The sequence below is a fragment of the Hylobates moloch genome, unplaced genomic scaffold (genome assembly GCF_009828535.3).
Source record: "Hylobates moloch isolate HMO894 unplaced genomic scaffold, HMol_V3 SCAFFOLD_12, whole genome shotgun sequence".
Lineage (NCBI taxonomy): Eukaryota > Metazoa > Chordata > Mammalia > Primates > Hylobatidae > Hylobates > Hylobates moloch.
The window spans coordinates 55406470-55419571 of record NW_026652287.1 but is presented as its reverse complement, the minus strand read 5'-3'; the positions used below and the strand labels follow the sequence as shown (position 1 = coordinate 55419571).

The 13102-nt window shown below is 40.8% G+C and overlaps 1 long non-coding RNA gene across 1 annotated transcript; it reads right to left on the bottom strand.

Annotated features, from left to right (window-relative positions):
- Positions 1-1342: 1342 nt before the first annotated feature.
- Positions 1343-11581, bottom strand: LOC131380813 (uncharacterized). The gene is made up of 3 exons (XR_009209052.1): positions 11538-11581; positions 8524-8610; positions 1343-1454 (listed from the first exon to the last, which is right to left on the bottom strand). It is a non-coding gene; the product is annotated as an uncharacterized LOC131380813 (long non-coding RNA).
- Between the last annotated feature and the right edge of the window lie 1521 nt (positions 11582-13102).

The following is a 13102-nucleotide window of genomic DNA, read 5'->3' as shown; positions in this document are numbered from 1 at the left end:
TACTTGGACCTTCCTGTGTTGTTTTTCTAACCTCAATTTCAGTTTGTTTCCACAATATTTAGAGTGACTTTCTGTTGTTTTTCTTCTTTGTTCTTTTCTTTCTCTGTTTCTTTATGTTCCTTCCTGCACAGTGACCTTTTGATTTATTTTTGTCACAATCCAGCCTTGGTGTGACAAACCAAGAGAGAGAGAAAGAGGGAGAGAGAGAGAGAGAGAAAGAGGGAGTGAGGAGATCTTAATTTTGACATTAATTACCTTTCACCATTGTTCACTTTCACTTTTTTATGTATTGGTCTTTAATATTGTTTTTATTCTTTGTTATTTTTGTATATTTACTGTTGGTTTTTAAATTTATTTTAAGATAGATATCGGCCACAAGCGTTGGGCTTATCTGCTAGTTTGCCATGTGTAAGGTCTACCAGATGGCTCTCACCTTCCCATGTCTGAGATCAACAAAATAGCTCTCACCTTCCTATGTCGAAGATCGACCAGATGGCTCTCACCTTGCCATGTCTAAAGTCGTCCAGATGGCTCTTGCCTGCCCGTATCTTAGGTCTACCAGATGGCTATCGCTGGCGGCAGTGCCATTCAGATCCAGCAGAAGGATGCGATCGTCATTCACTTCGGCCTCTATCTCCTCGGTCTCACACAGGTTGTCTTCCCATCTCAGCCTCCCGAGTATCTGGGATGACAGGGTCCTTCTTTCTCTGTTTTTTTTTTTTTTTTTTTTTTTTTTACTAACCCTAATTTTAGGTTGTTTTCTCAATACTTAGAGTTACTTGCCATTGATTTTCTTCTTTGTTCTTTTCTTTCTCTGTTCTCCTATGCTCCTTCCTGCACACTGAAGTTGACTTTTTGGTTTATTTTTTGTCACTCTCCAGCCTGGGTGTGACAAACGGAGAGAGGAAGGAGCTCTTAATTGTGATATTAATTACCTTTTACCATTGTTCACTCCCACTTATTTATGTGCTGGTCTTTAATATTGTTTGTTATTATTTATTTGTTACTGTTACATATTTACTCATTTTAAAAGTTTATTTATTTTCGGACAGATGTCGGCTACAAGTGTTGGACTTAGCCGCCAGCTTGTCATGTCTACATTCAACCAGATGGCTCTCACCTTTCCATGTCTAAGGTTGACTAGACGGCTCTCACCAGCAGCAGTACAGTTCAGCCTCAGAAGAGTAATGCGATTGTGATTCATTGTGGCATCAATCTCCCCTGTCTTGCCTGGGTGGTCTTCCCATCTCAGCCTCTCGAGTCCCTGTGACAAATAGAACCTTATTTTTCTTTCTTTCTTTTTTTATCTCTAACCACAATTTCAATTTGTTTCTACAATACTTAGGATGACTTGCTCTTATTTTTCTTCTTTGTTCTTTTTTCTCTCTATTCTCCTATGCTCCTTCCTGCATGCTGAAGTTGACGTTTTGGTTTATATTTTTTCACACTCAAGCCTGGGTATGACAAACAGAGAGAGAAAGAGAGAGAGAGACCTTAACTGTGATATTATCTTTTACTATTGTTCACTCCCACTTATTTATGTATTGGTTTTTAATTATTATATCTTTGTTATTGTTATATATATACTGTTGGCTTTTTTATTTAATTTGAGACAGATGTTGGCTGAAAGCTTTGGACTTAGCTGCCAGCTTGCCATGTCTAAGGTCAACCAGATGGGTCTCCCCTTGCCATGTCTAAGGTCAACCAGATAAATCTCACTGGCAGCAGTACTGTTCGGATCCAGCAGAGGGATGCAATCATGATTCACTGGGGCGTGGATCTCCCTGGTCTCGCCCAGGTGGTCTTCCCATCTCGGCCTCCTGAGTACCTGGCATTACTCAGACCTTCTTCCTCTGTTTTTTTTTTCTAACCTGAATTTCAGTTGGTTCCCACAATACTTGGAGTGACTTGCTATTGTTTTGTTTGTTGTTGTTCTTTTCTATTTCTACACTGTCTATAATACCAAAGGACTTTATACAATATGAATGGCAATCACAATTTACTCTGAGTCCTTCATGCTTGTATGGACCCATGACCATACCTGCTGCCCCAAGCCCAGGTATGAGAGTCAACATCTCTTAAATTGGCTGGGTCCAGATACTGGAGTCCTCACCTGCCTCTTATCTGGGCTTAGAAATATGTCACTAATCCAACTGTGGCTAGATCTTTACATATTACAGTCAAAATTCCAACTGTAGACTATTTGCATGTGAAATTCTGGACCTCAGGAGTGAGATCTTTCTATCAGTGAGGGTGACAATTCTAATGTTTGGTGGGGTGTGCATATGAGAAACACAATCTCACCTGCATATTGTTCCCTGTGATAACACTATCTGTAATACTCAGGGGCTTTATATGATATGGGAGTCATTTATTGCCAAGTCAAAGATGACCCTTTTAATTCTGGTGAGCACAAAGCCAGAGATTATCTAGCCTCAGCTTAAAGATCCTCACTCAAATTGAAAATGCTGAGTAATTCTTTTTAAAGCTTCCAGTATTTCAGGGGCACTTTTTTTTTTTTTTTAAGCGAAAAGGGAATACCATCTTGTCTTTTGGTTTTGTTGGCTAGGGACATGACTTTTAGGTAGGAGTTGAAAAGCCAGGATCTCTGACTTAAAGATAGACTGTGATACTGGAATCATATTACAACTTTCTCTTAATACTTTTTTCTGTAGATTTATATACAGATATAAGATATGTAGATATATATATTCAAACACACTGGGTCATATAAATATGTCTATGCGATTTCTATGAGTTCATCTTATTAAAAAGTCCCAAAATATAATAAAGCTGAATCACATATAAGTAAACCAGTCCCAAAATATAAGTAAATCGGTCCTACACAGCCCCCTCAGGATAGGTTAATGCAATCAGCAAATTAGCTCAGCCCATGTATTTCCAATCAGTAAACTAGCTCAGCCAAGGTGATTCCAGCCAGCCAATTAGCTCAAATCACATGATTTCAATTAGCCTATTTGTTTAGTTCGTGTGGATTCAATCAGCCAATTATGTAAGTGATGACTAAGTATTCATCCAGGCAAGCCCAGGAAGGTAGATGTGAATGCTGCATGCATAAAACAAGAAGAAAATAAGGGCTCTTAAATGCTAATGTGGACAGAAAGTATTACATGGGTTTCCTGTCAGCTTACTTCCCAGTTCTTTTCCCTAAAGGTGACGAATTGCTTATGTTTATACAAAAACATTGTATAGCTATGTTCCATTCTGGCATGCTACTGAGCCAAAGAGAAGTAATTCTACATATGCGTTCTTAGAATATGCTATGAGATTGAAAATGTCTTTTGGAGTACTTTTTTTTTCTTCCTGAGATGAAGTCTTACTCTGTCAACCAGGCTTGGAGTGCAGTGGTGTGATCTTGGCTCACTGCAACCTCTGAATCCCAGGTTCAAGCAACTTTTCTGCCTCAGCCTCTTGAGTAGCTGGGATTACAGGTGCCCGTCACTGTGCCCAGCTAATTTTTTTGTATTTTTAGAGGAGACGGGGTTTCACTATGTTGGCCAGGCTGGTCTTGAATTCCTGACCTCATGATCTGTCAGCATTTGCCTCCCAAAATGCTGGGATTACAGGCATTGGCCACTGTGCCCAGCAATTTTTTGTATACATAAATAATTACATAGACATACTTATATAATTCTGTGAGTGTTTTTATATCTGCCTATGTATATCTGTATACAGATATATTAATATTTGTATCTATATTGATATAGAATAAATTTATAGAAAGTGAAAGTATTGATAGGTATTGATACTAATGTAGCAGAAGAAGAAACTTACATACAAGTATAAACTCTTTGCCATATAAAGTATATCTACAAGAGTACACAAAGATACAGTCTTGCAAACATTCTGCTACATTTATCATTTACAAAGAAAACATTGGTCTTTGTTGCTCACTTCCAAGAGATGAAAATGTCATTCATTTCCATTTTCAGTTTGACCTTTTCTTTATCTTGTACATAGGGACAGAGATGAACCAGCCCCAGTCCAAAGGTCCTCACCTCAATTTGAGTATACTTATTATTTCTCATTATGGCCTCAGTCAAGAGAGGGGCTGTTTATTATTTTCCCAATGCATGCGCGATGTAAAAGTACACTCTTATCTTATCATCTCTGAGGCTGAAATAGGGTTTTTGTGGTAAGAGAAAGTTTAGGTCACTTTTTAGAAGACAGACTGTGAAACTGAAAGCAAATATAATGGCACATAGTACCTGGCCACATTTTAACCAGGATAGAGTGAACATTCACTGAAATGACAAAGGTAATTCTTACTGGCTAGGCAAAAGCTTCTTTGTGAGGAAAGCTAGGTGACTGGTGTTGAGCATTTCTAGATGTTTCTACCTGAAGGTACAGAGCCACTTTGGGCTAACTTAATGAGACCCAGAATGAAAAACCTCCGTGTTCCAGATAACAAAAAACATTTTCACATTTATTTTTAAAATATCAGTTGGTGTGTAGCTTGAATTGAATAAATCATCACTGAACTAATTGGCTGATTGCATTCAAATGGCCTGAAAAAAATTAATATAACCTCTGACCATGCTTACTTTGTGATTATTTTTCTGCACACATATACATTCATATCAAGTAGGTGGGGAAAATGTATATATATAAACACAGTGTGGACCCCATGGGTATGGCTATGTAATGTCCATTTGTGCATATGTCTAGTAAAACACTTCAGAAAAAAATCTAGATCAGAAGTCATCTTCATTCACTAGCATATCTTCATTCACTAGTTCCCTTAGCACAGCTCAGGTGGATATAATCAGACATCTAGTTAAATTAGGAAGCAGAGGCATCAAGGGAGAACAAAGATGGCATATGTGAATAACACAGAAATACAAAGAGAAAGAAAGTAGGGCCCTGAAATGTTAAGATGCACATAAAGCTTCATGTGGCAGTAGTGGAAGCTTATATCCAGGCCATGCCCTAAAGTGTGAAGCTTTGTTGATTTATATATGTATGGCTGTCTTTCAGTCTGAGATGGTATGGAGCTATATAGGTGAGAAGTAAAGGCTTCATCTGTGTTTCTAAGATAGACTGGGAAATTGACAATGTCTCCTGATGAACATTTTTCTCATATACAATTATTTACATAGATAAACTTATATAATCTTGTATGTATACGTTTATTTATCTACTCATGTATATGTAAAGAAAATGGCTTTGCTGCAACCAAGCAGGCATAGGGCAGCAGGCATAGGCTGAGGTAAACAGTCTGGATGACTCAGCAGGTTTGTGGCACCGGTGCACAGGTTTGTATAACCATAGCCATGTAGACATAACATAGAGAAGCTCACCACCTAGCACTCAGCCACTATTGTTTGTGTAGTATATAAATGTAACACTGACCCTGTGAAGGGGCTGCTGAATAAAGCCATGTCTCATTTACCTGCTGTCTCTCAAGAGTTCCTCCAGCTCCCTTCCTCACATCCACCCACTCTCCTTGGCTCTCAGCTGGAGATGTAACCTGACCCTGAGCATGACAGTGTATTTCTATCCAGGTCTATCTATCATTATTTCAATATTTATACAGAATAAAGACATAGAATTTCAAAGTGTTGATAGGTATTTTTACTGATAGTAATATAAAAATAAATTTCCATACATGAAAAATCTTATTTGTTCTCTAAAGTATATCCACAAGAGTACACAAATGGAAGAATACTCTGACGTGAATTTAGCTGCATTTATCACGTTTAAAGAAAGTATTTTTTGGCTGGGTGTGGTGGCTCACACCACATTTTGGGAGGCCAAGACAGGTGAATCACTCGAGGTCAGGAGTTTGAGACCAGCCTGGTCAAATGGTAAAACCCCATCTCTACTAACAATACGAAAATTAGCTGGGCATGGTGCTGGGCACCTGTAATCCCAGCTACTCAGTAGGCTGAGGCAAAAGAATCACTCGAATCCAGATGTCGGAGGTTGCAGTGAGCCAAGATCCTGCCACTGCACTCCAGCCTGGGCAACAGAGTGAAACTGTAAAAAAAAAAAAAAAAGAAAGTATCTTTTTGTTGCTCCAATCTGTGAGCAAGAAATTTACTAAAACCACAAGTGTCATTCAGTGCCAAGTCGAAAATGTTTCTTTTCATTCTGATTAACACAGGAACAGAGGTAAACTAGCTTTAAATTAAAGGCCCAAACAAAAATTGAAAATGCTAATTCCATTTAAAGCTTACATCTTTTCAGGAGCTCTTTGTTTTTGAACTTGTGACATTGGAACACAATTTTGTAATTGGTTTGTTTGGCTGAAGGAGTGATTTCTTGAATAGGGGTAGAAAAGCCAAGGTCTGCAAATTCAAGATAGACTGCAATATTGAAAGCAAATTTCAGATTTCTTTGCACACTTTAACTTGAATATTTAATAACAGGTATATGTAGATAGATAAGCATATGCAAATACATACAGATATATAAATATGCCTATGTAATGTCCATTTATGAGTATGTCTTGTAAAAAAAACTTAAAAGTCAGAAGTCATTTCCCTACTTATTCTCAGGGCAGGCGAATACAATCAGCCCATTTATTCAGCCCTGATGATTTCTATAAGCCAATCAGCTTAGCCCAGTTTATTCCAGTTAGCCAGTTAGCGTGGTCTAGGTAATTCTAATCAGCCAATTTGCTCAGATCAGGTAAATTCAATCAGTCAATTACCTCATTCCAGGTGATTTCAATCAGCCAATTAGGTCAGCACTTTTGATTTCAATCAGCCAATTCACTCAAACCAGGTAATTACAGTCAATTAGCTGATCCCAGGAGATTAAAATCAGGCAATTAGTTAAGTCCAGGTGATTTCAATTTAGCTCCAGTCAGCAACTATTTGAGCCCAGATGATTTTAATTGGCCAATAATTTCAGGCCAGGTGATTTCAGTCAGGCAATCAGATGAGCCCAGCTGGATTCAATCAGCCAGTTCTCTAAATAGCAACTGTAGATTTACTCAAGACGGGCCCCCAGTAGTGGATGAGAATAGCTCATGCATACTCTGAGAAGAAAAGCAAGGTCCAGAAACGCTAACCTGGACAGAAAGTGTTACATGGCTTTACTATCAGCTTATTTTTCAGACCTTGCCCGAAAGTGAAGCTTTGTTTGTCTATACAAATAACATTGTATAGCTATGTTCCATTCTGACATGCTATTGAGCTAGAGAAGGGAAATAATTCTATATCTGCACCCTTAGAATATGCTAAAAGATTGAAAAATGTTTCTTGAGGTACAATTTTTGTGTACATATTTACATGGAAATACTCATATAACCTTGTATATGTATTGATATTTGTATGCACATTCATACAGAACAAAGATGTAGAATGTGGAAGAATTAATAGGTACTGGTACTAATAGTAATGCAACTAGAAACTAGGATCTCACACATGGTTCAAGTCAATTGTTGAGATTGTGACTCATCTATTTGGATCCAATACACAGGTGTTGACTCTCATACCTAGAACCGGGACATGTGTGAGATTGTTAATTTCATTACTGGACCTTCCTGCAGGTGTGATTGTGACATATGTACCTTCACAGAACCTTTTTGACACATCTGCCTGGGCCCAGCCTGGATGGAATTGTGACACATCACTGGACTCAGCCCCTAGGTGATGCTTTATCGCTGCTAACTGGGGAATTGTAACATGTCACTGGGCCTTACGTCCAGGTGATGTGAATCTCCTCTCCTGCTTTGTCACTGCCCACAGGGGGCATTTTGACATATAACTGAGTCCCACACCCAGGTTATGTGACTCTCCTGACTGTATCTAGCCCATATCAGCCATTGAGACGTGTTGCTTGGTCTAACACCCCCGTTATGTAACTCTTGTGTTCTGGTCCTGCCTACAGAGAGCATTGTGAAGTATCTCTGTGTCCACCACAGAGGTGATGTGACTCTCTTCTCTTGACTGTTCCCTTCTCAAAGGGGTGACTATAACATATAATTGGGCCCAGTGCCTAGCTTATGTGATTTTTCTTTTTCTTTTTTTTTTTTTCTTTTGAGATGGAGTCTCACTTTGTAACCCAGGCTGGAGTGCAGTGGTGCAATCCCAGCTCACTGCAGCCTCCACCTCACAGGTTCAGGTGATTCTCCTTCCTCAGCCTCCTGAGTAGCTGGGATTACACATGCCCACCAGGACGGCCAGCTAATTTTTGTATTTTTAGTAGAGACAGGGTTTCCCCATATTGGCCAGGCTGGTCTTAAACTCTTGACCTCAGGTGATCTGTCCACTTCAGCCTCCGAAAGTGTTAGAATTATAGGCATGAGCCACAGTGCCTGGCCAACCTTTCCCTTCTTTATAGGTTCTGCCCACACAAAAAAAGTGTAAGATATTGCTGCAGTCAACACCAAGATGGTGTTCCTCTTTTGGATCTGCTCTCAAAACATATTGTGATATATTGCTCATCCTACCACCAAGGTGATGTGAGTCTCCTGCCTGGTCCCTGTCCACAGGGGGCAATGTGATATATCTCTGGGCCCATCAACCACTTGATGTGACTCTGCTCTCTTACCTCATCATTGCCCAAAGAAGAAATTGGGACATATCTGTGAATCCAGACCTTAGGTGATATGAATCTTCTCTCCTCCCTGGGCCATGCCTAAAAAAGAGAGAGTGACGTGTTGCTTAGTCCAGCACACAGGTTGTGTGATACTTCTTTCTGACCTCTGCCCAAACAAGTAACTGTGACATAACTCAGGTTTTGTTACCTAAATGATGTGACTCTCCTCTTTTTCCTGGGACCTGTCCACAGTGAAGGTTGTGGCAAATTGCTTGGCCCAGCACCTATGTGATGTGACTCTGCTCTCATGCCTGGGACCTGTCCACTGAGTGATTGTAACATACAGCAAGGCCCAGCTTCTAGATTATGTGACTCTCTTCTTTTTCCTGAGTTCTACCCACAGAGGGTATTGTGAGATATCTCTGGGCCCCTCACCTAAGTGACATGGCTCTCTTGCCTGCACCCTCCCCTCAGCAGGTATTGTGACACCTTGCTGGACCCAGCACCGAAGTGATGTGACTCTCCTCTACTACTTGGGCTTTGCCCAAAAAACAATTATATAGCTGGGCTCAAAAAATAAGTGAAGTTACTATCATCTCATGCCTCAGCCCTGTATACATTTTATATTGTGACATATTTCTGCATCCAACACCTAGGTGATGTGACTCTCCTGCATGGATCATGTCCACAAAACTATTATGACATGTATTTTTATTCATCACCTTGGTGATGTAAATTTTCTTTCTGCCTGGGCCCTGCCAAAATAGAAAATTGTGATATATCATTGGACCCAGTACCTAGGTGGTGTGACTCTCTTTTTTTGCCTGGGCCCTGCATAATTTGGGTATTGTAACATATCACTGGACCCAAACCCTAGTGGATGGAAGGCTTCAGTCTGGACGCTGTCTGCAGGAGACCTTGTGACATATCTCTGCATCCATCACATAGGAGATATGACTCTCCTCTTCTGCCTGCATCATGCCCTCAGGAAAGATTTTAACATATCACTATATTAAGCAACCTAGTGATGTGTTTTGAGTGCTTCATTCTCTCATACAGGGGACATTGTGACATGTCTCTGGTAACACCTACTATCTGATGTTACTCTTCCCTTTTACCTTGGTTTTGCTCATGTAAAAGATTGTGACATATCTCTTGGCCCAGCACCTAGGTAATGTGACTCTGCTCTTCTGCCTGGGCCATGTCCACAGAAATGAGAGTGACTTATCACTAGGTGCAGCACACAAATGTTGTAATTCTTCTGCCTGATCTCTACCTGAAGAGGTTATTGTGAGATGTCTCTGGGTCTATCAGCATGGGGATTATGACATATCACTGCCCAGTACCTACGTGATATGACAGTCTTCTCTTGAATGGACCTGCCTACTAGGGTGATTGTGTCATAGAGCTGAGCCCAGCTTCTAGGTTATGGGATGTTCTTCTTTTCTGTGAATACCCAAAAATGGAATTGTCCCATATCTCTGATATTCTCACCAAAGTGACTCTCTTTCCTGGGCCCTCTTCTCGGGGGTATTTTGACATATTGCTATACCCCGGACTTATGTGATGTGACTCTTTTTTACTGCTTCGGCTTTGTCAAAGAAGTGATTGAGATGTATTGCTGGACCTAGCACCTAAGTGATGTGACTCTCCTCTCCTTCCAAAGCACTGCGGACATTGTGATATATTGCTGAGTCCAACACCTACAAGGTGAAATTTTCTGCACAAGCACTGCCCACAGAGGAATAATGACATACCTTTTTATTCATCACCTAGATGATATGACTCTTCTCTTCTGCCTGGGCCCTGCCCCCCCCCCCCAAAAAAAAGAAGAAGTAACATACCACTGGATTGAGCAGCTAGGTAATGTAACTCTTCTGTTTTGCCTGGGCCCTGCATATGTTGAATATTGTCACTTAATACTGATCCCAACTTATACTGGATGAGAGACTCCTGCCTGAGCTATGCCCACCAGAGGCCTTGTGACATATCATTGCACCCACCACCTAAGAGACTTGACTCTCCTCCTCTGTTTTCATGCTGTTTGTAGGAAATTTGCTACATATCGTGGAACCCAGAAACCAGCTGTTATGTCTTTCATGCCTGGGTATTACCCAAAGGTAACAGTGTGACATAACACTGAGCCGTGAATCTGGGTGATGTGTTTCTGTTGTCTGTGCCCTGCTTTCAGTGAGGAATTGTAAGATATCCCTGGCTGAGAACCCAGGTGATATGTCTCTTTTGCCTGGAACCTTCTTTCAGAAAAGATTGGCATATATCCCTGTCTCAGCACTTAGGTGATGTGACTCTTCTGTTTGCTCCCTACACACAGGTAGTATTTTGACATATATATTGGCCAGTGCACAGGTGCGATAATGACTCTAATATTTTGAACCAGCCAAGGGGACAAATACTGTCTCTCATAGCTAGGTGTAGAAAACTGGGTAAGATCCTGGATTTCCTTTCTGTACGGAGGTTATAAAAGGTTACAACTCTCTCACATATTGTGTAAAGCCCTTGGGTGGTACAGACAGTGTCATCACAAGGTCCAGCATGCAGATGAGATTGTGTTTCTTGTGTGCTCACCCTGACAACCATTACGATTGTCACCCTCACACATGGACAAAGCCCACTGGTGAGGCACTTAATCTCACACATGGATGCAGTCGCAGTTAAAATTGTGACATTTATTTGTGAATTTCTGTTCAGAGTTGTGATGGTGACTCATTTCTAAACCCAGCTCTGGCAGGTGAAAACTCTCCTATCTAGACACAACCAATTAGAAAGATGTCGACTGTCATACCTGGGCTTAAAGCTACAGACACTATCATGGGTCCACACCAGCACAAAGGATTTAGAGGAAATTGTGACTCCCATGCATACCATATAAAGCCCTTGGGTGATACAGAACATGTCTTAACATGGCCCTGAGCAAAAGTAAGATTGTGACACTCTTACACACACACAGCAAACAGTAAAGATTATCATCCTTTCACAGCCCACTGTTGAAGTTCTCAATCACATACCTGGAGACAGTCAAAAGTTGGAAAATTGACTCTCATAAGTGGATCTGGTCCACAGATTGATTGGTTTCTCTCAGACAAAAATCTAGCACACCTGTGAGACTGTGATTCTAATAAGGGAACACAGTACACAGAAAAAAATTGAGGCTCTCATGAGTGGATTCAGTCCATTGTAGAGATTGTGGCTCATGTATATAGAAGCAACATACAGGAGGCATTGACTCTCATACCTAGAATTTGGACTTGTATGGAATTTTTAATCTCATTCTTGGACCTTCTTGCAGGTGTGAAGTGTGCCTCTTCCCAGCACCCAAGTGATTTGACTCTCTTTGTTTGGGCCCAGCCCACAGAAGGGATTGTGACATATCACTGAACCCAGCAGCTAGGTGATGTGACTCTCATGCATGGGTCCTGCTCACAGAGTTATTGGGATGTGACTTTTTGTTCATCCCCTAGGTGTTTCAGATTTCCTCTTCTGCCTGGGCCATCCCAATAAAAGGAATTGTGACACATCACTGGAGCCAGCACTAGGTAATGTGCATTTGCTGATTGGACCTAGAGACAGAAGACATTGTGACATATCGTTAGGCCCAGCAACCAGGTGAACGGACTCTGCTGCCTTAGTCCTGCTTTCAGGAGGGAATTATAACATATCGCTGGCTAAAAACACAGGTACTGTGCCTCTCTTGCCTGGTCCTTACTCTCAGAACAAATTATGACATAATTCCAGCCCAGCAACAACATGATGTGATTCTCTTGCCTGGACACTGCCCTGAGAGAAAGTTGTAAATATCTCTGGCACAGCACCCAGGTGATGTGATCCTCCTGTTCATTCCCTCCTTACCCAATTGGGAGGTTGTCACATATATCTGCATTCAGTTTACAGGTATCATAATGACTCTCATAACTTGAGCCAGCCAATATGAAAGATACTGTCTCTCTTAGCTAGGCTTAGGAAAATGGGTCAAATCCTAGGTCTCATTTTTGTATGAAGGTCATAGAGAATTACCACTCTCTCACATTTAATAGCCCTTGGGTGGTACAGAGAGTGTCAACACAGAGCCCAAGACAAAGGTGAGGTTGTATTTCTCATTATTTTCTCAATTGAACATAGCCCATTATTGAGGTCCTGAATCTTACAGGTGGACACAGTGTACATTTGAGATTGTGGCTATCATATGTAAACATGTAAGCACAGTTGGGATGGTGTCTCACTTTAAGCTAAGCTCATAGGAAGGTGAAGATTCTTCATTCTGGACTCAGCTAATTGGAGAGATGTTGATTCTCATACTTGGGCTTAAGAGCACAGGAATGATCATGATTCATACTAGCACAAATGTCTCAGAGCAGATTGAGAATCTCATGCACCACGTATAAAGCCCTAGGGTGATACACAAGCAAGATTGTGACACTCACCAAGTCGACAGAAAAAGATTGTCATCTTCCCACATGAACACAGCCCATTGTTAAGGCTCTGGATTTCACAACAAAAAGCACTCAAACGTTGGAAAATTGATTCTTATAGGTGAATCTGGTCCACAGGTAGGTTAATGACGCTAAGACCAATA